This window comes from Symphalangus syndactylus, chromosome 3, assembly GCF_028878055.3.
Source record: "Symphalangus syndactylus isolate Jambi chromosome 3, NHGRI_mSymSyn1-v2.1_pri, whole genome shotgun sequence".
NCBI lineage: Eukaryota > Metazoa > Chordata > Mammalia > Primates > Hylobatidae > Symphalangus > Symphalangus syndactylus.
Genome location: NC_072425.2, coordinates 38,498,156 through 38,526,003, shown reverse-complemented (window position 1 = coordinate 38,526,003; position 27,848 = coordinate 38,498,156). Strand labels below are relative to the sequence as shown.

The 27,848-nt window shown below is 41.8% G+C and overlaps 1 long non-coding RNA gene across 1 annotated transcript in view; it reads left to right on the top strand.

Annotated features, from left to right (window-relative positions):
* The window catches only part of LOC129479059 (uncharacterized), a 396,214-nt gene that overhangs the window by 271,345 nt on the left and 97,021 nt on the right, over positions 1 to 27,848 (top strand). The window contains exons 5-6 of the long non-coding RNA XR_008656542.2: positions 17,234 to 17,359; positions 18,105 to 18,249. This is a non-coding gene — a long non-coding RNA (uncharacterized lncRNA). The remainder of the gene's footprint in view (positions 1 to 17,233; positions 17,360 to 18,104; positions 18,250 to 27,848) is intronic.

The following is a 27,848-nucleotide window of genomic DNA, read 5'->3' as shown; positions in this document are numbered from 1 at the left end:
CAAGATTTTTAAACAGGGAAGTGACCTTACTTATAGGAAATGAGTCAGCACAATGGAAAAGCTTTGGTTGGCTGAGCCTCAGGGGAAATTCTGGCTTCATCTTCTCCAGCCTGACCACCTGCGCTTACTAAGGCACAATTGCTTTAACTCTTCCTTTGGTAGATACAGTCAGAAGCCTTAGGTCACACTGGGAAACCAGTGTCCTGGCAGTCAGGTGACCCTGGTTCTGATCTACCTGCAGGCACAGACTTGCTGAGGGACCTTGGCCAAATCTTTCCTGGGCTATGGTCTTCAGCTCCCCACCCCAAACAATGAGGAGATTAAACGAATCTGTGCTTCTCCATGAGGATGGCAGTATCTGATTGCTCTGATTTGCTTTTAGCCAAAATGCTCTCTGGACTTTTACATTTAATATAGCAATAAAGGTGATTTCTGTTAATCAAACGGACCTAGGTTAGGAGATGTAGGGGAAAGATGAGCCAGGAATTTCAAATGGGTAGTACTTTCTCGTCTCCTTGGGTCTCTGACCAGATGTCAGTTGTCTTCCTGATATATGCCATCTGTAGGGGCACTGCTTAGGTGAGCATGCTCCTCAAATAGTCCACCTCTCCTTCATCAGGATCTTCGGGAGTCAATGACCTAATCTTTTCTGTTGAGATGGAAAAGAATCCAGATTTGGAGATGCCCTGTTCATCCCAGCTGGCCTTGAACTAAGAGTAGCATTACCTTGAAAAACATCCCTAACAGGCCTCCCTGTCTAAGGCATGACCTGCCCCAATCCACTCACGTTGAACCTAGGAGAACCTTTCAAAAGTTGCTGTGATGCACCTTCAATGGTCCCTCATTTCCCTGTATAAAGCCCAATTTCTCAGACCTAAAACAACCCTCCCTGCATCTGATTCTTCAGCCTTACCTCCTAATAGGACTTTGCAGTGTCCTGAACCCTAGGAATTTAGAATTGCTCACTGTTTTCACAGATAGGCAAGTCCTTTTATGCTTACAAGTCTGGATGCATATAGTTTCCCTCACCTTGCTTACCTGGGAAACTTTTACTCATTCGTAGGCCCAGCTAAAATTTTACTTCATTCATTGAGAACCTAACCTCTGTTCCAGGAAAAATGCCAGATGCTTTGAGGATGAATAAAACAAAATCCTTTAGCAATGGCTCTGCCCTCTGTACCCTCTGCACTTTCTCCTGACTTTGTCACTTTGTGGTGATTATCCATTTACATTTCTGGCTCTTTCTCTGGATTGTAGACTCTTAACAGCCACAACACCTCTCATTTATATCTGTGTTCATAGCATTGAGCATTGGGCTTGGCAAAGAGTAGGGACTGAGTGGATATTTGATGGATAAATGAATAAAGGCATGAATGATTAATTTATTTCATAAATGAATGAGTATATAAATGTACCAAGTAGAGTGAGGACTGCTTTAACTCTTGGGACCACCACAGGTGGTAACAAGGAAGAGACCCCTTATATCCCTTAGTCTGGACTAGTAGAGCCTGGAATAGGCCTTCAAAGATCACTGCCACCTTACAGATGAGAAATTGAGACCAGACAAGGGAAAGGGCTTAACTAGATGGTCAAATGACTGGCAGATGATCCTCAGCTTTTCCCACACTGCCAGAATAGGCAGCCCCTTCTGAGCGTGTAACTCTGTTATCCTTGCATTATGGGATCCTTTTGTTTCATTTAACTCCACTCTCGCAAACAGTGTGCAGCCTGGCATCATTGTCTTGGAATCTGATCACTGGTTTGGTTGCCTTCTTCCTCTGTCTATTTGATATGGCCAGCCAGGGAGACAGCGCCGACAAGGCAGTCTTAAACCCTACACTGACAGAAATCAGGTGTCCTTGCTTCATAAAAGAAACATTAACTGATCCGATGGGAGCTGGAAGCAGAAGTGCTGACAAAGATGTAACTCCCAAGGATTCTATGGGGCAAGGAGAAAGCATCATTCTCTCCTGATTTAGAGCCATTATGGGGTTTATAGACAAGACAGAGAAGAATGAGAGAAGCCAGGGCAGAAGGCCACCAGGATGGAGGTCTCGGCAGCTCAGCTGAAGGGAACAAGGGAAGCAGGATGATAAGAAGGGCCACTGTCTCCTTCTCTCTAAGCCCATGGCACTGTCCAAGTCCTTACTCCCTCTCTCCTGGACCAAAGCATCCCCTTTAGCTCTCCTACTATCTTTATAGTCTTCAGCCTCAATTTGTCACCAGTCCCGTCTCCACACTGAAGTCTGATGGTCTTTCTAAAACACCTGTGCGTAATTTAGATGTCCCTGATTAGAATCCTTTAGTGGCTCCCAGTTACTCTGTATAGAATCCAAGCACCTCAGATGACATACAAGAGCACTCTAAACCCCTTCCTGCTGTCCCTCAAGAGGGAATTCAGTCTTTACTCACCATGTGAGTCAGAGACCCTCTGGCAAAGGAAAGATTCAAGAGACAGCGGTGGGGTGGTTGATGGCAGGAGCAAGCCCTCTTCCTAGAAGAATCATCTTCCTTCCTATTCCCACACATTTCCCCCAGATTCCTCTCATGAGAAAGCTCTAGTAGCACATAGGGACTGAGACACTCTATCTTGTGCTTAGACCTATCTGAGGCACCAGACAGGGATTCCAGATTTGGATTTAGGGATGAATCGGGTGCAGCCCCTGCCCTCAAGGAATGCACAGTATGATGTAAAAAAAAGTAGTAACAGTTATCACAAAGTGATATGGTTTGGCTGTGTCCCCACTCAAATCTCACCTTGAATTGTAATAATCCTCACGTGTCAAGGGTAGGGCCAGGTGGAGATAATTGAATCATGGAGGCCGTTTCCCCCATACTGTTTTAGTGGTAGTGAATAAGTCTCACGAGATCTGATGGTTTTAAAAAGGACAGTTCCCCTGCACACTTTCTCTTGCCTGCCACCATGTAGGATGTGACTTTGCTCCTCTTTCACCTTCTGCCATGATTATGAGGCCTCCCTAGCCACATGGAACTGTAAGTCCATTAACCCTCTTTTTCTTTATAAATTATCCAGTCTCGAGTATGTCTTTATTAGCAGTGTGAGGATGGACTAATACATAAGGCCATCCTAGAAGTGTGCCCAAAGTGCTCTGGGTTGGGGCAGGGGCAGAGATTCTAACTGAATGTGGAGGAACTCAGGATATCTGGGCTAGCCCTCAGGTGATGATTAGGCATTTCTCAGGAGGAAAACAAGAGAAGGAATTAAAAACTTTCTCTGTGTTATAAACCATGTGCAAAGACGCATAGAAGACACAGGTGTGGAACATTTAGAATACAAGGCATAATTGAATAGAGAGCAGGTGTCACAAGGTAAGAGATATCAGTGGCTGCAGGACCTCATGTGGTGTCGTCAGATCTTTCTCTCTCTTTCTTGCTCCATCTCCCTTGTCTTCTCTTCCCTGATGTTGGTCTCATTTTCTCTCTGATGGAGGAGCATCTTCCTTGTGAAGTGGGTAGGAGAAGAAGGTGGCATGTGTAGACGCAACTTTAGGCTTACATCATCACAGCTGAAGGGACTCAGAGGAAGGAGTTGTTTTCTCACTGTTTGCCTTAGTTCTGGCTGCTGTAACAAAGTACCAAGGACGGGGTGCCTTAAATGACAGATATTTATTTCTCACAGTTCTGGAGTCTGGGAAGACTGAGATCAGGGTGCCAGCGTGGTCTGGTTCTGGTGAGGGCCCTCTTCCCAGTTGCAGATTGCTAACTTCTCCTTGTATCTTCATGTGGTAGAAACAGCAGGCAAGCTCTCTGGTCTCTCTTATAAGGGCACTAATACCATCTGGGGGCTCCACGCTCATGACCTGACTGTCTCTTGAGGACCCCTAGTACAATTACCATTACACTGAGGGTTAGATTTCATCATCAGAATCTGAGGTAGGGGGACACAGACATTCAGTACCTAACACTGCTTCAGGGTATACTAATCCCGGGGAAGAGCTCGGGTTGGCCTGCTTGTCACATGAATGCCTCCAGGACTAACTCCTGCTCACCCCTGTGGAGTACATGCTTGAGCAGACCTGGGTAACGTGACTAAGGTAAGGCTCTAGGATTGCTGATCTCTCCAACACCACACAGTCAGAGTCAAGGAGTAGTTCCTCAAAGGAAGATGGATTGCTGTTACCAGAAGACGCGAAATGGTTTTGGACAAACAAAACTATAGATGTCCACTTCATTTGTGGGCTTTCCTCCTTCAGGGATACCTTGGATGATTCTCTGGGAATACCATGGGCTTCCTGACCTTTTCTTTATCCAGGGGACTTGCACATAGCATCTTCTCAATGAATGTTTATTAATAATTGTTTTGGTATATCTAACAGTAAAGATAGACATTAAAGAAAAAGAATAATAATGTGCAAAGCTGAAAATTCAAACACTTTAGCAGCTTTGAAACAACTCATTTGGAAGAAATGTCTTGCTGCCCTTGGTGAGTCTGAAGAAAGAATAAGAAGACACTCAAAGAGCATGTGGAGTGTGTGCAGCTGCGTGTGCACCAGGAAGCAGAGCTCAGCTGAAGAGCTGCAGTCAGCATCCGAGATAGGAGAAGCCTGTCCTGGCTTTGATGCTGCAGGGGATAATGGAGCCACAGTGCAAGCACAGGGCCTTTTATTGATGGGGTAAAAGGAGCCAGCTGGGGTTTGTCTATAGCTGAGCTTCTGATTCTGTCCCATACTTCTGAAAAATACCCTCTTTGTTCCTTTGCTGCAGGTGGCACCTGTCATTACAGGGCATGTAAATAGAATAGGCAGCCCTGGGCTACTTAAGAGATGCCCCTTCCTCAAATGAGTCTCAAACAGCTGAGTTCGTCTCCCTTGCTCTGTCCCTTTCTCTCAATCAGAGGATTCAGCTGAACAAGGAGGATGATGGTGGCCACGGAACTCTGTGTTCCAATAAAGGGCCACTAACTTTTGTTACAAGATGACAGTCTCAACTTTGCTACAGCCTCCTCTCCCATACCAAATCTCTAAACGTTATAGAAAAAATATAAAAGAAAAAAATTCCAAATTGAGTTCCTAAACCAAGAAGTGAGGCCCCAGATCAGTTCAAAAGCAACAAAGAATTCTTTAAAAGCAGAAAGCAGGTGAGATTGGTGTGAAAGGCAAACTATAACCCAAAAGGCACCGAGGAAGTTCTATTGAAAAAGTTTACTTGCCCAGAAAGAGCAGATACAGAGAAGAGGAGGAGATCCAGAGGTGACTGAGCTGATGCTATGGGGTTGCACCATTCTGACCCCATTCTTCCCCCTACGGCAGCTGGCTACTACAGGGGTGCTTGTCTCCAGGCGCAGTGATTTTTCAGGAATTTGGATTAGGGAGATAAGGCAAGACCATAGGGGGCTGGTAACACCCAGGAGAAAGGAGAGCATCCACAGTTGGTACACAAGTCACCACACAAAGCTATTCAAATGCAGGTCCTACCACTTCTCAGACCGCAGTGAAAAGGGTGAGTACAATCTAGGAAGTGTGCACACTGCTCTTCTCAAACAGGCTGCAGGAACAAATAGAGCAGAGCCAAACAGAGAAACTCAGCTGCAAAGGTAGATACACAACCCACCCTCACCAAATAATTTGAAGAAAGCCAACACTATGAAAAAGATATAGCAGACTCAAATTCACAACCTCTACCTGGTGAATCAGAGGGGTGCGAGGAAGCAGAACATGTCTCTAGGATAAATGAAGTTAAAATCACACAGTTAAAGCTAAAAGGATTTGTAGTGATAACACATCAACTAGAGCTCATTCATTACAAATTCAGTTGATGAATATAAAGAAAAACATCCAACAGACCACTCGTGTGGTAGAATGGACACAAGTGACAAGGGAACAGTGGGCTAGAAGATCGAGGCCAGGAATTCTCATAGAATGTGGCAGAAATGAAAAGATTAGGCTAGCTAAAGAAAGGTTAAGAATTATAGAAAACAAATTCCACATTTTAACATCCGTCTACTAGGTGTTCCAGAAGAAAGGAACCTTTAAATAAATAATAAAAGTTCCCAGAACTAAGGAAAAACATTTCATAGATTGGAAATACTCAGCAAGAATTGAAAAAAAAAAAATCTGCACATAGAAATTTCAGGATCTCAATGGGGAAAGAAAGTCAGAAAATCATCCAGACAAAAGAAAATTCACCTACAAAGGAAGAAGAGTCAGATTATCATCAGCCATTGCTTCAGCTATATGAAAAATGAAAAGTTCTAGATGTAAATTACTTCAAGCCAAGAGTTCTATGACCAGCCAAAATTTCACTGGTGATTAAAGACAAAAAGATGATATTTCTAGAGATACATGACCTCAGAAAACGTATAACCCACATTATCTGAAAGAAAAAAATAACTAGAGGATATTCTACAGGAAGGAGAAAAATTCAGGAAGTAGAAGGTGAGATTCATGAAGCAATGATGAGTACAAGAAATAAGAAATTATTGTTTCAGGCCAAGCGTGGTGGCTAACGCCTGTAATCCCAGCACTTTGGGAGGCTGAGGTGGGCGGATCACTTGAGGTCAGGAGTTTGAGACCAGCCTGGCCAACATGGTGAAACCCCGTCTCTACTAAAAATACAAAAAACTAGCCAGGTGTAGTGCCGCATGCCTGTAATCCCAGCTACTCAGGAGGCTGAGCCAGGAGAATTGCTTGAACCCAGGAGGTGGAGTTTGTACTGAGCTGAGATTGCACCACTGCACTCCATTCTGGCGATGGTATGAGACTGTCTCAAAACAAAACAAAACAAACAAACAAACAAAAAAACCAAATGAGATTATTGTTTCAGTGTAGACTATAGGTTGGTATATGAATTGAAGAATTGAGAGGCAGAGCAGGATGTAAAAATATATTAATGTTTGTTTTGTTTGCAGAAAAGCAGAATATAGATATTCATATAGTAGTTCTTGCTTAGAAAAACATGTTAAAATATGTTTAAATAGATGTTAAAAATTTCATAATACAAAACTAGACAGAGGCATCACAAGAAAACTATAGATCAATGTTCCTCACAAATATGAATGAAAAATTTTCAAAAAATCCCCCAAAGGATAGCAAACTGAATCCAGCAAGACATATAAAGAATTATACACCCTGACCAAGTGGTATTTATCCTAACAATGCAAGGTGGGTTGATATCCAAATATCAACTTAATGGACCACATTAATAAAACAATGAAAAAAATTACATGACGAATCAACACATGCAAAAAAGCATTTGACAAAATCTAACACCCTTTCATGATAAAAAGCACTAAAAAAATAGAAAGGGATGTTCTCAATCAGATCAAGAGTATCTATGAAAAGCCAACAGCTAACATCCTACTTAATAGTGAGAGACTCAATTTTTTATACCTAAGATCAGGAACAACACAAAAATGTCTGCTCTTGCCACTTGTGTTCAGTATTGTACAGAAGGTTCTAGCCAGGACAACTAGGCAAGCAAAAGAAAAAATGGCATATGATTTGAAAGAAAGAAGTCAGACTATGTCTATTATCAATGATAAGATCTTGCATATAAAAAAATCCTGAGGAATCCACTAAATAAAACTGTTAGAACTGATTAGAATTTTGACAAAGTGGCAGGATATAAGATCAACATAGAAACATTATATTTCTATAACTAGTAAACTAAGCTGAAAATAAAAATAAAATTATTTCATTTACAATAGCGTAAATAATACAGTACTTGGGAATAAATTTAATAATGGAAATGTAAGACACACTGGAAAGCTAAAAAACATTATTGAAAGAAATTAAAGAAAATCTACATAAATAGATACCCAATTTTTATGAATTGGAAATATTAACATCATTAGGATGGCAATACTTTCCAAATTGATCTACAGATTCAAAACCATCCCCTTCCAAATATTAGTGAACTAAGAAATCAAAAAGTTGATCCTAAAGTTCATATGGAAATATAAGGAATTCAGAATAGTGAGAACAATCTTGGAAATGAGCAAAGTTAGAGGACTCACACTTTGTGGTCTCAAAACTTACTAAACAGTTACGGTAATCAAGACAGTGTGGTATTGGCACAAGGATGGGCATAAATCAATGGAATAAAGTTGAGAGGCCAAACCCTAACATTTATGGCCAGTTGATTTTCAACGGAAGAGTAGAGGACAATTCAATAGCAAAAGAGTGGCCTTTTTATTAAATGGTTCTTAGAAAACTGGATATCCATATGCAAAAAAATTGTAGATGCCCTACATTAAACAATATACAAAAATGAACTCAAAGTGGATCAAAGACCTAAATGTTAAGAACTAAAACTATAAAACTCCTGGAAGAAAGCAGGAATAAATCTCCACGACCTTAGTTTAGGCAATAATTTCTTAGCTATAATATCAAAAGCACAATCAATAAAGAAGACAATTGATAAGGCGGGAACTTCATTAGATTTTAAAATCTGTGCTTCAGTACACTTTTACACTGTTGGTGGGTGTGTAAATTAGTTTAACTATTGTGGAAGACAGTGTGGCAATTTCTAAAAGACCTATTGGCAGAAATACCATTTGACCTAGAATTCTATTACTGGGTATATACCCAAAGGAATATACATCATTCTATTATAAAAACACATGCATGCATATGTTCACTGCAGCACTATTCACAGTAGCAAAGACACAGAATCAACCTAAATGTCCATCAATAACAGACTGGATAAAGAAAATGTGGTACATATACAACATGGACTACTATGAAGCCATAAAAAGGAACGAGATCATGTCCTTTGCAGATACATGGATGGAGGTGGGAGCCATTATCCTCAGCAAACAAAGGCAGGAACAGACAACCAAACACCACATGTTCTCACTCATAAGTGGGAGGTGGATTATAAGAACACATGGACACTTGAAGCAGGGGAACAACACACACTAGGGCCTGGGAGGTGGGAGTGATGGGAGAGCGTCAGGAAGAATAGCTAATGGTTGCTGGTGTTAATACCTTGGTGATGGGATGATCTGTGCAGCAAACCACCTTGGCACACGCTTATCTCTGTAACAAACCTGTGAAACAGGAAAGGTTTCCTTGTCCCCTCACAGGGCGTGCAGTGAGGGTGTGGCTCGCTTCTTCAGTGCCCTGTTGCTCAAACCTCTAGAGGAGCATACAGACAGGCAGGCTGTGGGGCTGTGACCCCACAGCAGTGTCTAGGGGTGAATGTTGACAGCTGAAGCCCCAGTGGGCATGCATTACAGTGTGCTCTTTTAGTTTAGCCCTCCATAGGTGGCTTGTGTTACTCAGCTCAGTTAGACCCCTCTACCTTGTTGCAAGCACAGAGGGCTTTCTGTATCCCGAGTTCTTGCCTTGCTGTACCAGAAGAATAGGCTCACAAGTGGGCTTGGAGAATGAGTGCAAGGTTTTATTGAGTGGAAGTAGCTCTCAGCAGATGGGGGAGCCAGAAGGGAAATGGTTTTCCCCCCGAGTCAGTCTGCTTGGCGGCCTGGGCTGGCGTACCAGTGCCTGTCAGTGGTGCGTTCCTCTCAACGTCTAGCCACCCATGGGTTCATCTGCTGATGTGCTCCTCTCGATGTCCAGCTGCCTGTGTGTGCCTGCTAGGGTCTCGGGGGTTTTTATAGGCACAGGATGGGGGTGTGGCAGGCCAGTGTGGTCTTGGGAAATGCAACGTTTGGACAGGAAAACAAAAATGCCTGTCCTCACCCAGGTCCATGGGGGTGGAGCCCTAGCCAGGGACCACTCCCTCCTCTAAGCAGCACTTCCCTTCCCCGCTTCTGTATCATTTAAAGGTACCATGCTCTTCCATTCTCAGCACTCCTGTATCACCTGCATATCCTGCACATGTACCCCAGAACTTAAAAGTTGAAGAAAAAAAGCTGCTCTAAAATATTCCGTCAAAAAAGTAAAGATAACCCACAGACATGAAGAAAATATTGGCAAATCATATATTTAATAAGGTATTTGTATCAGAATATATAAAATTTCTTACAACTAATTAAAAGACAACACAATTAAAAATGGGCAAAGGATTCCAATAGCCAATAAGCATATAATCTATCTTCTCCAAAGAATATATATTAATTGCCAATAAACACATGGAAAGATGTTCAGCATCATACGTTATTAGGGGAAATAAAATCTAAACCATAATGATATATCACTTCACATGCCTCACAATACCTATAACAACTTAAAAAAAAGACAATAACAAATATTGGTAAGAATGTGGCAGAATTGGAACCTTCATACATTGTTGATGGTAATGTGAAATCATAGAGCTGCTTTGAAAAGTTTGCCATTTCCTCAAAAGGTTAAACATAGGGTTACTGCATGACCCGGAAATTATACTTCCATGTTGGTACCCAAAACAAGTATAAATATATGTCTACACAAAGACTTTTACATGAATGTTCATAGCAGCATTATTCGTAATAACCAAAAAGTGAAACAATCCAATGTCTATCAATTGATGAATAGATAAAATGTGGTATATGTATACAATGGAATATATTTCAGTAATAAAAAGGAATGAGATAGCAAACTGGTATGTGCTACAACATGGATGAATATCAAAATCAGCATGATAAGTGAAAGAAGCCAGTCACAAATGACCACATATTAGGCCGGGCACGGTGGCTCACGCCTGTAATCCCAGCACTTTGGGAGGCCGAGGCGGGCGGATCACGAGGTCAGGAGATCGAGACCACAGTGAAACCCCGTCTCTACTAAAAATGCAAAAAAATTAGCCGGGCGTGGTGGCGGGCGCCTGTAGTCCCAGCTACTCGGAGAGGCTGAGTCAGGAGAATGGCGTGAACCCGGGAGGCGGAGCTTGCAGTGAGCCGAGATTGCGCCACTGCACTCCAGCCTGGGCGACAGACCGAGACTCTGTCTCAAAAAAAAAAAAAAAAAAAAAAAAGACCACATATTATATGATTCCATTAATATAAAATGTCCAGAATAGGTGAGTCTATAGAGAAAGAAGGTAGGTTAGTGTTTGCCTAGAACTGGAGCAGGGGAAGGGTGGGGAGAGTAATGGAGAATAACTGTTATTTAGTATGTTTCTTTTTTATGGTAATAAAAATGTTTTAAAGTTAGATTACAGGGATGGTCATATAACTGTAAATATACTAAAAACTATTCAACTGTACACTTCAAATGGGTAAAATTTATGGCATTTATTGATAAATTATAAGGCTGTTAAAATGTAATGATAACTACTAGAAGCCATAGATGAAAACCTTTCAAATAGAATCTATTTTTTTAAATTATACTTTAAGTTCTGGGATACATGTGTAGAACGTGCAGGTATGTTATGTAGATATGCATGTGCTATGATTTGCTGCACCCATCAACCTGTCATCTACATTAGGTATTTCTCCTAAGGCTATCCTTCCCCTACCCCTCAACCCCCGGCAGGCCCCAGTGTGTGATGTTTCCTTCCCTGTGTCCATGTGTTCTCACTGTTCAGCTCCCACTTAAGAGTGAGAACATGTGGTGTTTGGTTTTCTATTCCTGTGTTAGTTTGCTGAGAATGATGGTTTCCAGCTTCATCCGTGTCTCTGCAAAGGACATGAACTCATCCTTTTCTGTTGCTGCACAGTATTCCATGGTGTATATGTGCCACATTTTCTTTATCCAGTCTATCATTGATGGGCATTTGAGTTGGTTCCAAGACTTTGCTATTGCAAATAGTGCTGCAGTAAACATACATGTGCATGTATCTTTATAGTAGAATGATTTATAATCCTTTGGGTATATACCCAGTAATGGGGTTATTGGATCAAATGGTATTTCTGGTACTAGATCCTTGAGGAATCGTCACACTGTCTTCCACAATGGTTGAACTAACTTAAACTCCCACCAACAGTGTAAAAGAGTTCCTATTTCTCCACATCCTATCCAGCATCTGTTGTTTCCTGACTTTTTAATGCTCGCCATTCTAACTGGTGGGAGATGGTATCTCATTGTTGTTTTGATTTGCATTTCTCTAATGACCAGTGATGATGGCTTTTTTTCATATGTTTCTTGGCCGCATGTCTTTTTTTTTTTGAGATGGAGTGTGGCTCTATTGCCCAGGCAGTGGTGGGATCTCGGCCCACCGCAACCTCCACCTCCTGGTTTCAAGCAATTCTCTGCCTCAGTCTCTTGAGTAGCTGGGATTACAGGCACCTGCCACCACGCCCGACTAATTTTTTGTATTTTTTTAGTAAAGACAAGGTTTCACCATCCTGACCAGGCTTGTCTTGAACTCCTGACCTTGTGATCCACCTACCTCTGCCTTCCAAAGTGCTGGGATTACAGGCGTGAGCCACTGTGCCTGGCCAATGTCTTCTTTTGAGAAGTGTCCATTCACATCCTTTGCCCACTTTTTGATGGGGTTGGTTTTGTTGTTGTTGTTGTTGCTGTTGTTTCGTGAGACAGAGTCTCGCTCTGTCACCCAGGCTGCAGCGCAGTGGCGGGATCTCAGCTCACTGCAAGCTCCGCCTCCTGGGTTCACGCCATTCTCCTGCCTCAGCCTCCCAAGTAGCTGGAACTAAAGGCGTTCGCCACCACGCCCGGCTAATTTTTTGTATTTTTAGTAGAGACGGGGTTTCACCGTGTTAGCCAGGATGGTTTCGATTTCCTGACCTAGTGATCCACCCACCTCTGCCTCCCAAAGTGCTGGGATTACAGGCGTGAGCCAATGCACCCGGCCTGTTTGTTTTTTTCTTGTAAATTTCATTAAGTTCCTTGTAGATTGTGGATATTAGCCCTTTGTCAGATGGATAGTTTGCAAAAATTTTCTCCCATTCTGTAGGTTGCCTGTTAACTCTGATGATAGTTTCTTTTGCTGTGCAGAAGCTCTTTAGTTTAATTAGATCTCATTTGTCAATTTTGGCTTTTGTTGCCATTGCTTTTAGTGTTTTAGTCACAGAGACTTCATAACTAATAATCTAGTTTTTAGAAAGAAAACTCAATAAAGACAAGAGAAGGCATAAGTTGGAGGGAGAGAGAAGCAATCAGAAATCATGGTAAATTGAAAACACAAACTGTGATGCAGGAATAAACCCAAACATGGTAAGCACCATCAATATAAATGGGTTAAACTCACCTATACAAAACAGACTCTCAGATTGTATTTTAAAAATCGAATCATTTGCTATTTTCAAGTGACAGAACAATCTTTTCACTAAAATAAAAGAGTGAAAATACTTGGTTATAAATGGTTAGCAAACATAAAGCAGACATAACTGTATTAATATCGTATAAAATAAGAGGTATCATTTCACCCCAGGTAGGGTGGCTATTACCAAAAAGATAAAAATTAGCAAATGCTGCTGAGGATACAGAAGAAAGGGAACTCCTATACACTCTTGGTGGGAATGTTAACTAGCATAGCCACTATGGATAGCAGTATGAAGGTTCCACAAAAAACTACAACTAGAATGACTGTATGATCCAGCAATCCCACTGCCACGCGTTATCCAAAGGAAAGGAAATTTGTATACTGAAGAGACATCTGTGCTCCATGTTTCTTGCAGCACTATTCACAATTGCCAAGATATGGAATCAACCTAGGTGTCCAACATCAGATGAATGGATGAAGGAAATGTGCTGTATATACAATGGAATACTATTCAGCCACAAGAGAATGAAATCCTGTCATTCATGGCAACACTTTTGAAAGTGAGGACACGATAGTAAATGAAATAAGCTAGGAACAGAAAGTTAAATACCACATGTTCTCACTCATATGTGGAAGCCAAAGAAATTAACCTCATAGAAGTAAGAAGTAAAATAGAAGATACTAGAGGCTAGGAACGGTAGGGGAAGGGGAAGAATATGGAGAGATTTTTAAAGGATTCAAAATCCAACTTGATAGGAGAGATAAATTCTAGTGTGCTATACCACTGTCAGATGAATTTAACAATATTTATATTAGAATCAAAGAGATATTCAAATATATTGAATATCCCCAACACAAAGAAATGATAAATGTTTGAGCTGATGGATATGTTAATTACCCTGCTCTGATCACTATACTTATACGTATTGAAACATCACCATGGACCCCATAAGTATGTATCATTATGTAAATTTAAAAATAAAGTATAAAAATAAGATATAAGGGAAAAATAATTGAAAGAAATGATGATGTATACATCCTATTGATAAATGTAACCAAGAATAGACTGTTATATATGTAAAAAATAGTTTAAAAATAGTTGAATCAAAATTGAAAGAATTATCACAAAAAACTGAAACAAAATTATTTTTGAGAACTTGAACAAGCCTCTCAGAAACAAAAATTAAAAAGATAGAAAATAGAAAAGGATATTAATTTTCATAATATGTCAATAGATTTCACCTAATGTATAGAAAACTTGGTACTCAATAAACAGATTCTACATCACTTTGAAACACGTGCAGCAGTCATAAAATTTGCCCATCAACAAGACCACAACTAAAATATTAACAAATTTCAAAAAGTTAATTTTATAGGCCAAATTTACTAACCATTACGCAAAAAAAATAGAACTTAACAACTAAAAAATGTCAAAAAACAAAACCCGCCGGGCGCGGTGGCTCACGCTTGTAATCCCAGCACTTTGGGAGGCCGAGGCTGGCGGATCACAAGGTCAGGAGATCAAGACCACAGTGAAACCCCGTCTCCACTAAAAAAATACAAAAAATTAGCCGGGCGTGGTGGCGGGCGCCTGTAGTCCCAGCTACTCGGAGAGGCTGAGGCAGGAGAATGGCGTGAACCCGGGAGGCGGAGCTTGCAGTGAGCCGAGATTACGCCACTGCACTCCAGCCTGGGCGACAGAGCAAGACTCCGTCTCAAAAAAAAAAAAAAAAAAAAAACAAAACCCAAACAGGCTTCTAAATATAAACACAAGCCCCCATGCACATACTTCTATACAATTTTCTGATCAATGAGAAATCCAAATGGAAACTTTGGAACTTAACTAAAGAAGTGCCAAAAAAAAACTCCAAGAAAAAAAATTTAAAAATATATATTTTTTAATGTCTAAAGAAAGAATAAAGATATAAGCAGAAATTCTTGAAATAGAAAATCTGCCCAATACTATTGGTGGTTGCACTCGTTGGTTTTCCCAGATGGCGTCTGGACTCGATAATGAATGTGGGTAGCTGCTTTGTGGTTTGTGTTGCAAAAATGGCATCTTTTAACTGAACACTGCACTTGATCATCTGAACCAGAGGTCCCAGACTTCTAAGGGCATCTCAAGCAGGTCAGACTTTTGCCATAATCCCTAAAGTGCAAGAAGTATAGTCTCTCATTTTTGGCAATTCTTTACATTGTCTTTTAACCTTGAGTTGACCTTCTCCTCAAAATAGACATCAGAATATCCCTCATTCTGAATGTACTATCTAGCTTTCCTTTCTTTTACATTGCCTTTGTGGAATGAGAACTGTTGTGACCTTCTCTACTACTAGTGGTAGATTAAAATTATTTGAAAGTGTTGGAAATGGGACATGTGCAAAGGAGGGTCTTTATTTATGTATTTTTTTTGGCAGAATGAGAGTTTAAATGGGTTTTCAGCATAAAGAATTTGTATGCAGCACATTAGGATGTAAAGATTGTTTATTTAAATTTTGCTTATATTATTTGTGAAAGGAGGATAAGCTCATTCTTCCTGGAAGGCTTTGTTAAGATTGTTGGGAGTGCATAAAATTGTATGACAAATAAATACTGATCACTACTTCATGCCTGGCACTGTGCTAGGTATATAAGACAGACACAGATTCTAATTTTACGGAGCTTCCAGTCCTACTTCCTGAAGCATGTCTTCCATGGAAAGGCGTTATTTCATTGTGGATTGGAGTGCTTAGAGGTTCCACTGCGGCTAAAGTGGGCCTATTAAAGTCTGAATGCAATGAAGAAGCATAGCACATGATGAAGCAGAAGCAATGTCTCCAGGCAAGGCTGACTAAGAATCTTCAGGAGAGCAAATTTCCATAAATTCACCATGATCTGAAGTCTTAAGTCCACAGTCTTGGAGGTCCAGAACATGACCTTATCAGTACTCCTGGAGAGGAGAGATTTCCAGTGACTGGCTAATAATAATTCACACAAGATTGATTTTGAAATGTCAATTTACCACTTCCCTGTGGCCAGGATCATTCTGTTCTCTATTTACCACACGACCTTTCCAGTACTGAGGTACCTGGAAAGTTGAATTAGTCCTTGGAAGACTGCTTGGAGAGCATGGAAGCATAGTGAAGGGAGGTAGGGAATTTTGACATTGCTATCTGTGGAGAAATTGTCACGCAGCAATGAATACTTTTGAGCAGAATAAAATTTAGTTTGTATCAGGTATGAATCATTTAAAAAAATTAATTTTTAATTTTTTATGGGTATATAGTAGGTATGTATATTAATGGAGTACATGAGAAATTTTAATATAGTCATATACTGTGTAATAATCACACCAGGCAAATAAGGTTTCTATTACCTCAAGCATTCATTATGTCTTTTTGTTATGAACATTCCAACTGTACTCCTTTTGTTGTTCTAAAATGTACAACAAATTATTGCTGACTGTAGTCACCCTGTGATGCTATCAAATATTATATCTTATTCATTGTATCTAACTATATTTTTGTACCCATTAAGCATCTCCGTTTCCTACCCTCACCTCACTACCCTTCCAAGCCTCTGGTAACAAACATTCTACTCTCTATTTCCATGAGTTCTGATTTTTTATGTTGTATTATTAGTGTGTAAATATATGTCTTACTTAACTAGTACTTCTACATCTTCTATTAGTAGTTCTACTATAACTACTGCTATAGCAAGCCTGTGTAGGAGTTACTACTGTGACTGTGCTAATAGCTTTCCATATATGAACTCAATTCTCCACACTTTTATTATCTTCCTGAGTTTATGGTTGAGAAAAATGAGGCATGAAACATTTAAGTAAATTGCTCTATGTCACCCAGCTGTTAAGTGACAGAACCAGAATTCAAATCCAGGTAGCTTGTCTCTAGGTTTTGATGCCGCTAGCTTAGGTCATGGTCCCTATCAGTGGATAAATTCAATCAATAGTTTTTTATATGAGTTGTTAGCCTTATTAGGTCAGAGGTAAGTATAAATAGTAAGATGAAAAGAGCCCAGTTTTCTTTAAGTAGCAATCATTTACTCTTTGATCCTAGAACCTCAAATGAAGGAGAAAGAGAGTAAAAAAAAATTCTTGGACTAAATGCAGAAGAGGAGCTGAAATACTTTCTGAAGTAATTGTCTAACACTTTGTGAATTATGGTATTCACAGGTCTGATTATAAAAGGAGAATTGGAGGCTCACCAAACATCTGAAGAGCTTTCCAGAAGTTTGGTCACTTCTGAATTAGAGAAGTTAAGACCCGATCACCTACTAGTGCTGTGGGAAGGTTTTGCAGGTACAGAGTCCCTAATGAACTCACAGGGAATAGACATGGGGGAGGTGGGAGAACAACAGGAAAATCAGCAAATACAACCAAGTATTACAGCAGATAACCTGCTGCACAACTGAGGCTCAATAAATGTCTGTTAAAAGAGTGAATGGCAGAAGTCCTCAGGTCCTCTTGTTATTCTTACGTTCAGTGACCTCCTCTAGGTGATTGTTCAAAATCTCAAATGGTATCTGCTTCTGACAACTGTACATGTTTTCCATGTTTGCTACTTTAGGAAGCAAGGAAGACTGTTGAAGAAATAAAGAAGATAAAGTTAGGTTGTGCCATTAGCACTTGGGATATTTCAACTCCATAAGTCAGAATAAGATTAATCATCATGCATTTACTGTATTCAAAATTAAATCCTATGGCTCAAACATCTTTTGAATTCCAAGTTCTAAACTGATATATATAAAGATGGTGAGAGTCCCAAGACCTGAAAGAGGATGAGAGAAGATGAAACTGAAAAGGGTTAAAGTGCAGAGCCACCGGTGATAGGGAAAAGCCACGAGGAGGTGTGAGTGGAGTGACCTGTGGTCAGGTGGGGGTCGGGGCAATGGTGAAAAGGTACCCCCCTTAAGTTGAAAAGACATTCATTGAGCTCTTGCTGTGTGCCAGGTTTAAGGTAGATGCTGAAGATGCAAATGTAACTCATGCTTCACTGAGCTCTACTAACCAACAAATTCTACCCTGTTCTTTCTGGGCATCCCAGGTGATACATCACAGGGGCTCATGAATGTGTCTTAAGCTGGCTCATTTAAGTGGAATGTTTTCACAAGACCTCCTCCACTTGCTACCATGTCCGGAATTGGTGGGTTCTTGGTCTCACTTCAAGAATGAAGCCGCAGACCCTCGCGGTGAGTGTTACAGTTCTTAAAGGCGGCGTGTCTGGAGTTTGTTACTTTTGATGTTCGGATGTGTTCGGAGTTTCTTCCTTCTGGTGGGTTCGTGGTCTCGCTGGCTCCGGAGTGCAGCTGCAGACCTTTGCAGTGAGTGTTACAGCTCTTAAGGCGGCGTGTCTGGAGTTGTTCGTTCCTCTAGGTGAGTTCGTGGTCTTGATGGCTTCAGGAGTGAAGCTGCAGACCTTTGCAGTGAATGTTACAGCTCATAAAGGCAGTGTGGACCTAAAGAGTGAGCAGTAGCAAGATTTATTGCAAAGAGCCACAGAACAAAGCTTCCACAGTGTGGAAGGGGACCCCAGGGTTACCACTGCTGGCTTGGGCAGCCTGCTTCTATTCTCCTATCTGGCCCCACCCACACCCTGCTGATTGATTGGTCCATTTTACAGAGAGCCAATTGGTCTGTTTTACAGAGAGCTGATTGGTCCGTTTTGACAGGCTGCTGATTGGTGTGTTTACAATCCCTGAGCTAGACACAAAAGTTCTCCACCTCCCCACTAGATTAGCTAGATACAGAGTGTTGACACAAAGGTTCTCCAAGTCCCCACCAGAGTAGCTAGAGTGTCCATTGGTGCATTCACAAACCCTGAGCTAGACACACGGTGCTGACTGGTGTGTTTACAAACCTTGAGCTAGATACAGAGTGCTGACTGGTGTATTTACAATCCCTTAGCTAGACATAAAGGTCCTCCAAGTCCCCACCAGACTCAGCAGCCCAGCTGGCTTCACCCAGTGGATTGCGCACCGGGCGTAGGTGGAGCTGCCTGCCAGTCCTGCGCTGTGCACCTGCACTCCTCAGCCCTTGGGCAGTCGATGGGACTGGGCACTGTGGAGCAGGGAGCGGTGCTCATGGGGGAGGCTCGGGCTGGGCAGGAGCCCATGGCAGCCAGGGGAGGCTCAGGCATGGTGGGCTGCAGGTCTCAAGCCCTGCCCCGCAGGGAGGCAGCTAAGGCCCGGCGAGAAGTCAAACACAGCAGCTGCTGGCCCAGGTGTTAAGCCCCTCACTGCCCAGGGCTTGCGGACCAGGGGGCCACTCCGAGTGCGGGGCCGCCAAGCCCACGCCCACCCAGAACTCGGGCTGGCCGGCAAGCATCGCACGCAGCCGCAGTTCCCACCTGCGCCTCTCCCTCCACACCTCCCTGCAAGCTGAGGAAGCCGGCTCCGGCCTTGGCCAGCCCAGAAAGGGGCTCCCACAGTGCAGTGGCGGGCTGAAGGGCTCCTCAAGTGCCACCAAAGTGGGAGCCCAGGCAGAGGAGGTGCTGAGAGCGAGCGGACAGCACGCTGTCACCTCTCACTACCTTGTGAGAAGTACACATGGTCCCTGACTTAGACTGGTTTGATTTACGATTTATTTTTTACTTTACAATGGTGCAAAAGGAATATGCATTCAGTGGAATTCATACTTTGAATTTTGAATTGTGATGTTTTCCAGGGGTAGTGATATGGGTAAAATACTTCCTTGTGTAGCTCCCAGTCAGCCATGTAATCACAAGGGTAGACAATTGACACTGTTCAGTATACTGTGTGGCCAGATGACTGTGCTCAACTGTAGGCTAATGTATGTGTTCTGAGCACATTTAAGGTAAGCTAGGCTAAGCTATGATGTTCAGTAGGTTGGGTGTATTAAATACATTTTCAACTTATGACATTTTCAAATTATGATGCGTTTATTGGGATGTAACCCTACATAACTCAAGGAGCAGCTGTATCTTCTCCCTCCCAAGCCCACCATTGAGTGATGCCACAAGACAACATGGGCATAGCTGGTCCTGAACAGTAGCATCCTCTGCTGGGGTGGAATGTCTCTCTTGAGCTTCCTAAGGGAGCCCACAGCATGATAAAGCTATTGGTTTCCCCATAAAAGTAAGGAGAACATCTTACTGCACAGTCATCTTTTACCACACTTTGTAACTTAGTACTCAAAGAAATTTCATGAAATTCTAACTGAAAATACCTCCTTTAACCTTCCTGTGCCAGGCTCTGGTGATTGTTCACGGTAGGTGTTGAAGGGTCAATCTCTGCAACAAATCCTACCCTCTCCTAATTGCCCTCCTCACCAGCACATGTACCTCTCAGTCCTTCAAATTACTCTTGCAAATTGTCACCAGCCCACCACAAATGTCTTGACTCAGTCAAATTCTGGTGGAGTCTACTTAGATCCCACTAGAACTCCTCAACGCAAAGGTATGTGAGGCCTGGTCTTATCTATCAAGGCATGCGGTGAACCCCAGGTGAATTTCTGGTGTGTTACAACTTGTCTGAGGATTGAGTCTATGGATCTAAAAGAGGCAGCAATTCGGTGTGAGGGAGAAGACACGGAACCAGGCACCCAAGGAGCTCATCTGCATTCCTTAGGCCTGCCTTTAACAGCCCTCTAGCCTCTCTGGAGTCACTCTACTTTTCACCTTCAGTTTCCTAATTTAAGAAAGGCAATAAAATCTCTTCTCTACCTCATGGGAGGTCATGACAATCAGGAGTTGTGCATGTTAAAGTGTTTGTAAACAGCAGACCTGTCATTAGGTCAAGCAGTTAGTGGCTTTCTCTTCTGCTCCCAAAGACCCTGGGACTTCCCTCTGACATAATGTTTATCTCACTGCAGGGTGTTTGTTTATATAACTGACTCCCACGGTAGACTGTCAGCCCCATGAAGGCGAGGGTCTCCTTCTATTCATTTTTGGATTCTCTTCTCCAAGCAGGGTGCCAGTCATATAACAGATTCTCAGAAAATACATGTTGACTGACTACATAATGAGTGATTTAGGTACAAACATTTAAACTTTTCTCTGGTGTTCTGAATGCATCCCTTTCAGAACTCTAGTTATCCTAATTGCTGGTAGGAAAACTATATTAGGCTAGTAAGCATATGGTGAGGATTAGGAAACTATATGACCTTATACCTCATATAATTTCAATCCAGAGGGTCCTTATGGTGATTGAGTCCAAATTCCTCCATTGTACAAATGAGGAAATTGAAACTGAGAAAATGTATATGAGCTAAGACCATCTAGACCAGACCCAGACCTTTTGGCTATCAGCTCAGTGTTCTTGATGCCACATTTTTAGATACTCAAATTGAATTGACACGGTTAATGCATAACGATTTTATAATCTAGAGCACAGTGTTGTGTTCCAGATAATAGATCTGTTTCTGGCAGAAAATAGACAATTTGGTCAATGAGGAGATAATCCTCAGTGAGGAGCTGTGAATTGAGAACAAACTGTACAATATTGGTCAAGGTGGGTATTAGTTACTCCGAATGAATCAAACTCAAAGGGCAGCAAATGGATTCCCATCAGCTACAGACCCTTGCTAAAATTAAATGGCTTTGTTCAGCAAGACAAATACTTAGGAAACAATAAAGCTAGGTGGCTTGTAAAGCAAAGAGATGCATTGCAAAGAGAAGAGGATGAGTAAATTAAAGAAACATCCTAATGTAAGTGTCGATTTCAGAATCAGTCATCCACTCAATCATGCTTTGTGTTCCTTTTTTTTTCTTTTTTTGAGACAGAGTCTTGCTCTGTCACTGCTGGAGTGAAGTGGCGCTACCTCAGCTCACTGCAACCTCCACCTCCTGGGTTCAAGGGATTCTCCTGCCTCAGCCTCCCGAGTAGCTGGGATTATAGGTGTATGGTTTGGTTTTTTTTGGGGGGGCAGGGGGAGGGACAGAGTCTCGCTGTGTCCCCTAGGCTAGAGTGCAGTGGAACCATCTGGGATTACTGCAACCTCTACCTCCCAAGTTCAAGGTATTCTCCTGCCTCAGCCTCCCGAGTAGCTGGGATTACAGGCTCCCGCCACCACACGTGGCCAATTTTTTTGTATTTTTAGTAGAGACAGGGTTTCGCCATGTTGGCCAGGCTGGTTTTGAACTTCTGGCCTCTGGTGATCCACCCACCTTGGCCTTTCAAAGTGCTGGGATTAAAGGCATGAGCCACCGTACCCAGCCACACTTTGTATTCTTAGTGTGAGCCATGTTTGGTGCTAGGAACACGAGTGGGGTGTGGTCTCTGTGTCCTGCCCTTCCAAACCCAGTGCACGCCATCTAGTTGAGAAGAGGTGAGAAGCTTGAACAGGTGAGCACAGGTGAAGGGCTGGGCTGGCTAGACTTTGGGCAGAGTGCCGTGGGGTCATGAAGGGAGGTGTGGACTGTCATACCTGTGGGGTAGGTGGGGAAAGAGTAGGAGCGCTGTCACGAAAAGCATAGGCTTTTAAGATAAGCCTGAAAAATTAATGGCTATTTGCCTTTTAAGCAATGAGAGTGGAGAGGGGAGAATTATTCTGCCAGATAGAACAACATTGAGGCCTAAACCAGCCTGGCACATTTGGACAGGTGGAAGGAGTTTGATGTGGCATAGGGTATGATGGGAGTTGAGAGGGATATGGGGAAGAAGTAGGCAAAGTCCTTATCACTTCCAGTGAAGGAATTCATATTTTATCTTTGTGGTCAAAGTATGTTGTATTTGAGTCCATGAATGAACTTCAAGGGATCCACAAACCTCTGGAAATTACAGTACATGTCAATGGAGCTACGTGTATATAACTGTTACTGAGAGGGATATCTTCACTTTTACTTATTTTCCACTGCATTCATGACACCACACCCTCCTAAAACACATATGAGATCAACAGTCTAGGAAATAATAAATTACTAAAGGATTTTAAGAAAGTGGTAGTGGGATCAGAAACATACTTCAGACTGACTTTTCCGGTACTAGTGTGGAAGATACACGGGGGAGTAAAGGCAGACAGACCCAGGGAAGATGAGAGATGGTGACACCTGAACCAAGAATGTGCCAGTGGTTGAAGAGCAGATCCCTTAAATAATTGAATGTTAAAGTAACTTATTTGTTATTACTTTCAGAGTTGAATATGGTGTATTAGATTTCTATTGATGCTGTAACAAACGACTATGAAGCTGTTTAAAAGAACGCAATAATATTATAGTTCTGTAGGTCAGAAATCCAACATGAGTCTAAATGCATTAACATAAAGGTGTCAGCACAGCTGCACTCCTCTCCAGAGGCTGTTTACTTGTCCTTTCCAGAATCTAGAGGCCACCCCCGTTCCTTGGCCTGTGGCTCCTTCCTCCTCCTGCAAAGCCAGCAACATTCCATCTCTCTGGCCATTCTTTCATAATCACATCTTCCATAGTCACATCCCCCTTCACCACAGCTGAGAAAGGTTCTCTGTTTTTAAGGGCCCATGAGATTAAATTAAGCACACCTGGATAATCTCCCCATCTCTTAAATCACATCTGCAAAGTCCGTTGTGTTGTGTAAGGTAATGCATTAATACGTTCCAGTGATTGGGATATGGACATCTTTGGAGACCATTATTCTGCCTATCACAAATGGGGACTCTGAGAAACAGAAAGGGAAGTGTATTGTCTGAGGCCTCACAGCATGTAAGCAGCACAGTTGGGATGAGGACCTAGGTCTCTTGAACCTCAGTCCGAAGCAGATTCCAACTCCCGAAGCAATGAGGCCATGCATAGATTAGTTATCACCATATTCTATAATGGGTGCGAATGAGTGGATAACACTTGCCTAGGTCCTTTCTGCTGCCTGAGGCCTAAGAAGTTTGGTGCTTCCCATTTCTTGGCCAGCATGGCTGTGGCGCAGCCTGAAGAAAGGAAGTAGGCACTAGTTCACTTCTGTGCTGTCTGGTCTTAGCTAGCACAGACCAGATCTGCCAAACCCTATTCCTGGCAGTTTAGCTTTATCATATATATGTCACATTTTGGTGATCAAAATTCATCCAGGCTGAGGCTGTTGAGTACATGTAATGGTGCAAGGGAAGAATTCCAGAAATGGAGTTGAGAACACAAGGCATTGTCCCAAGTCTTCCACTGTCATATCAAGTGACCTGAAAATATGCCAGTTTCCCATAATTGAGACTCCATATCCTCCTTTGTGAAATGAGATGACTAGGCTGGATCTAGAGGTTCCTCTAGCTTACCATCAGTGTATAATAAAGAGATGATTTCTGCATTGGCTGACAAATGGAGTGAAATATAAGTATAGAAATCCTACTAGAAGACCCTTTGCTTCTTTGGTTCTCTGCCCTTGATGCAGCCTTGGAGCTTGGCACTCAACAGTTCAGACTGTAGCAGCCAGAAATACATGATTTCTATAAAGAAGACAGTCTGTGCAAGTTCTGACGAAGCATCACAACCACAGGCTGTGATGGAATCTACACACAATGCATGACTGTCAAATAACTTCTGGCTGTGAGCCTTCTAGAATCTCTATACTGCAAGAAGAAATTTGTGCATCTCTCTGTGTCTATATGGGTGGCATACATAAACACAATTTCAAAACTCTAAAAAAACTGATGTGGTTCCTGAAACACTAGCTCATTAGTCTTAAGAACTAACCAAAAGGGAAGTAAAAGGAAGAGAAAGGGCCAGGAATAGACCTCACCAAATTACTTTGGCTTTGCACTCACAGGCAGGACATTTGAGAGGTTGAAAAAGTGGAGATTTGAAAAAGGGGAAAGAGTTAACTTAAAAATCAAAGAGCTTGTCGGCTGGGTGTGGTAGCTCATGCCTGTAATCCCAGCACTTTGGGAGGCCAAGGTGGGTGGACCACGAGGTCAGGAGATCGAGACCATCCTGGCTAACACGGTGAAACCCTGTCTCTACTAAAAATACAGAAAATTAGCCAGGCATGGTGGTGGAAACCTGTAGTCCCAGCTACTCGGGAGGCTGAGGCAGGAGAATGGCACGAACCTGGGAGGCGGAGCTTGCAGTGAGCCGAGATCGCCACTGCAGTCCAGCCTGGGTGACAGAGCTAGACTCTGCCTCAAAAAACAAACAAAAAACAAAGAGCTTGTCAAAGCCTATTACAAATGTAACCTATTTCCCTAATAGACCACACCAGAAATCAGTAGTGAAATTTCACTTAAGATAAAGGAAAAGGCATCCACACCATCTCAGACAAGTGGTTCACACCTGTAATCCCAGCACTCTGGGAGGCCAAGGCGGCTGGATTGCCTGAGCTCAGGAGTTCGAAACCAGCTTGGGCAACACGGTGAAACCCCGTCTCTACTAAAATATAAAAAATTAGCCAGGCATTGCGGCATACGCCTGTAGTCCAGCTACTCAGGAGGCTGAGGCAGGAGAATTGCTTTAACTTGAACCTGGGAGGCAGAAGTTGCAGTGAGCCAAAATAGCACCACTGCACTCCAACCTGGGTGACAGAGCAAGACTCTGTCTCAAAAAAAAAAAAAAAAAAAGGAGTTTTGATTTTGCTGATGTGTTATGTAGTCCTCCAGTTTCTTTGGTGACAGTTATTTTATTTTAATTTTTATTTTTTTGTTGTTGGTGTTGAGACAGTCTCGCTCTGTCTCCCAGGCTGGAGGGCAGTGGCATGATCTCGGCTCACTGCAAGCTCTGCCTTCCGGGTTCACGCCATTCTCTTGGCTCAGCCTCCCCAGTAGCTGGGACTACTGGTGCCCGCCACCACACCCAGCTAATTTTTGTATTTTTAGTAGAGGTGGAGTTTCACCATGTTAGCCAGGATGGTCTCGATCTTCTGACCTCGTGATCCGCCCTCCTCGGCCTCCCAAAATGCTGGGATTACATGCGTGAGCCACAGTGCCTGGCCTGGTGAGTGTATTAAATGAGAGAATCAATGAATTATCCTATAAAACAAAAATGAAAACAAATATCCCTCAGAAAATTCCTGCCAAATTTGCTTCTGCCCAAACTGACAGATTTTCATGCTATACATTTGGGAAATTGCAAATATGAAATTCTCTCTCTCTTTTTAAGAGATAGTGTGTGTTCAAAAAAAGTAATATAATTTTTTAAAAATAAAAAATAAGTTAGTACAGATAAAGTTGTAACCTACCTCAGTCCATTTTTGTCATCCTTCCACAGAAGTAAACTACTGAATTTAGTGTTTGTTTTTTCATATCTTTTATTTTTTATCACATATGCACGAACCAATAATAGAGTATTCTATGTTTTAAAAGTTATAAAGCATAACTATAGTTGTACTTTTCTACAACTTGTTATTTTGTTTAGCTTCATTTTTATATATATGTATTATTTTAAAATAACATATATAGTATTTAATAATATATAGTTAAAAACTAAATTGTAGCTTGAAGTTCAGTTTTTAACTGTTATAGTCTATTTTTCAAATAAGTACTTTGTTCGTTTTCCTGTTGAACCATCTTTAGATTGTGATATTTTTGCTGGTACAAATGATGTTACAAATGAGGAAGTAAACATTCTTGTGCATATCTTTTTAAGCACATGTGTAAGAGATAAACACTTATAGCTTTTCAGTTGTAGGGTAACCCATTTTCCAAAATGGTTCTGCCACCCTGAGCCCACCAGTATTATACAAGCATTACTATTTTACCACATTATAGACAGGCTTTGGTATTGGTCAACTTCTTAATTTTTGCTAAAATGATTAATATGCATTGACATATCAATATTATTTCAGCTCACATTTCCCTAATTCTAAAGGGGATCGAGCATCTTTTCACATATCTATTGTGAATTAAGTCTTCCTTCCATGTTCTAATCCCTTGCCTATTTTTCTATTGTTTCTCTTTTTCTCATTTTTTGTTTTTTTTAATTATACTTTAAGCTCTGGGATACATGTGCAGAATGTGCAGGTTTGTTACACAGGTATGCACGTGCCATAGTGGTTTGCTGTACCTATCAACCCGACATCTACATTGGGTATTTCTCCTAATGCTATCCCTCCCCTAACCCCCAACCCCCTGACATGCCCCTGTGTGTGATGTTTCCCTCCCTGAGTCCATGTGTTCTCATTGTTCAACTCCCACTTATGAGTGAGAACATGCGGTGTTTGTTTTTCTGTTCCTGTGTTAGTTTGCTGAGAATGATGGTTTCCAGCTTCATCCATGTCTCTGCAAAGGACATGAACTCATCCTTTTCTGTGGTTGCATAGTATTCCATGGTGTATATGTGCCACACTTTCTTTATCCAGTCTATCATTGATGGGCATTTGGGTTGGTTCCACGTCTGCTCTTCTGAATAGTGCTGCAATAAACATACATGTGCATATGTCCTTATAGTAAAATGATTTTATAATCCTTTGGGTATATACCCAGTAATGGGATTGTTGGGTCAAATGATATTTCTGGTTCTAGACCCTGGAAGAATCGCCACACTGTCTTCCACAATGGTTGAACTGACTTAAACTCCCACCAACAGTGTAAAAGAGTTCCTATTTCTCCACATCCTCTCCAGCATCTGTTGTTTCCTGACTTTTTAATGCTCGACATTCTAACTGGTGTGAGATGGTATCTCATTGTGGTTTTTTGATTTGCATTTATCTAATGACCAGTGATGATCAGCTTTTTTTCATGTTTGTTGGCCTCATAAATGGTATGCTTTTGAGAATTGTCTGTTCATATCCTTCACCCACTTTTTGATGGGGTTGTTTTTTTCTTGTAAATTTGTTTAAGTTCTTTGTAGATTCTGGATATTAGCCCTTTGTCAGATGGATAGATTGAAAAATTTTCTCTCATTCTGTAGGTTGCCTGTTCACTCTGATGATAACTTATTTTGCTG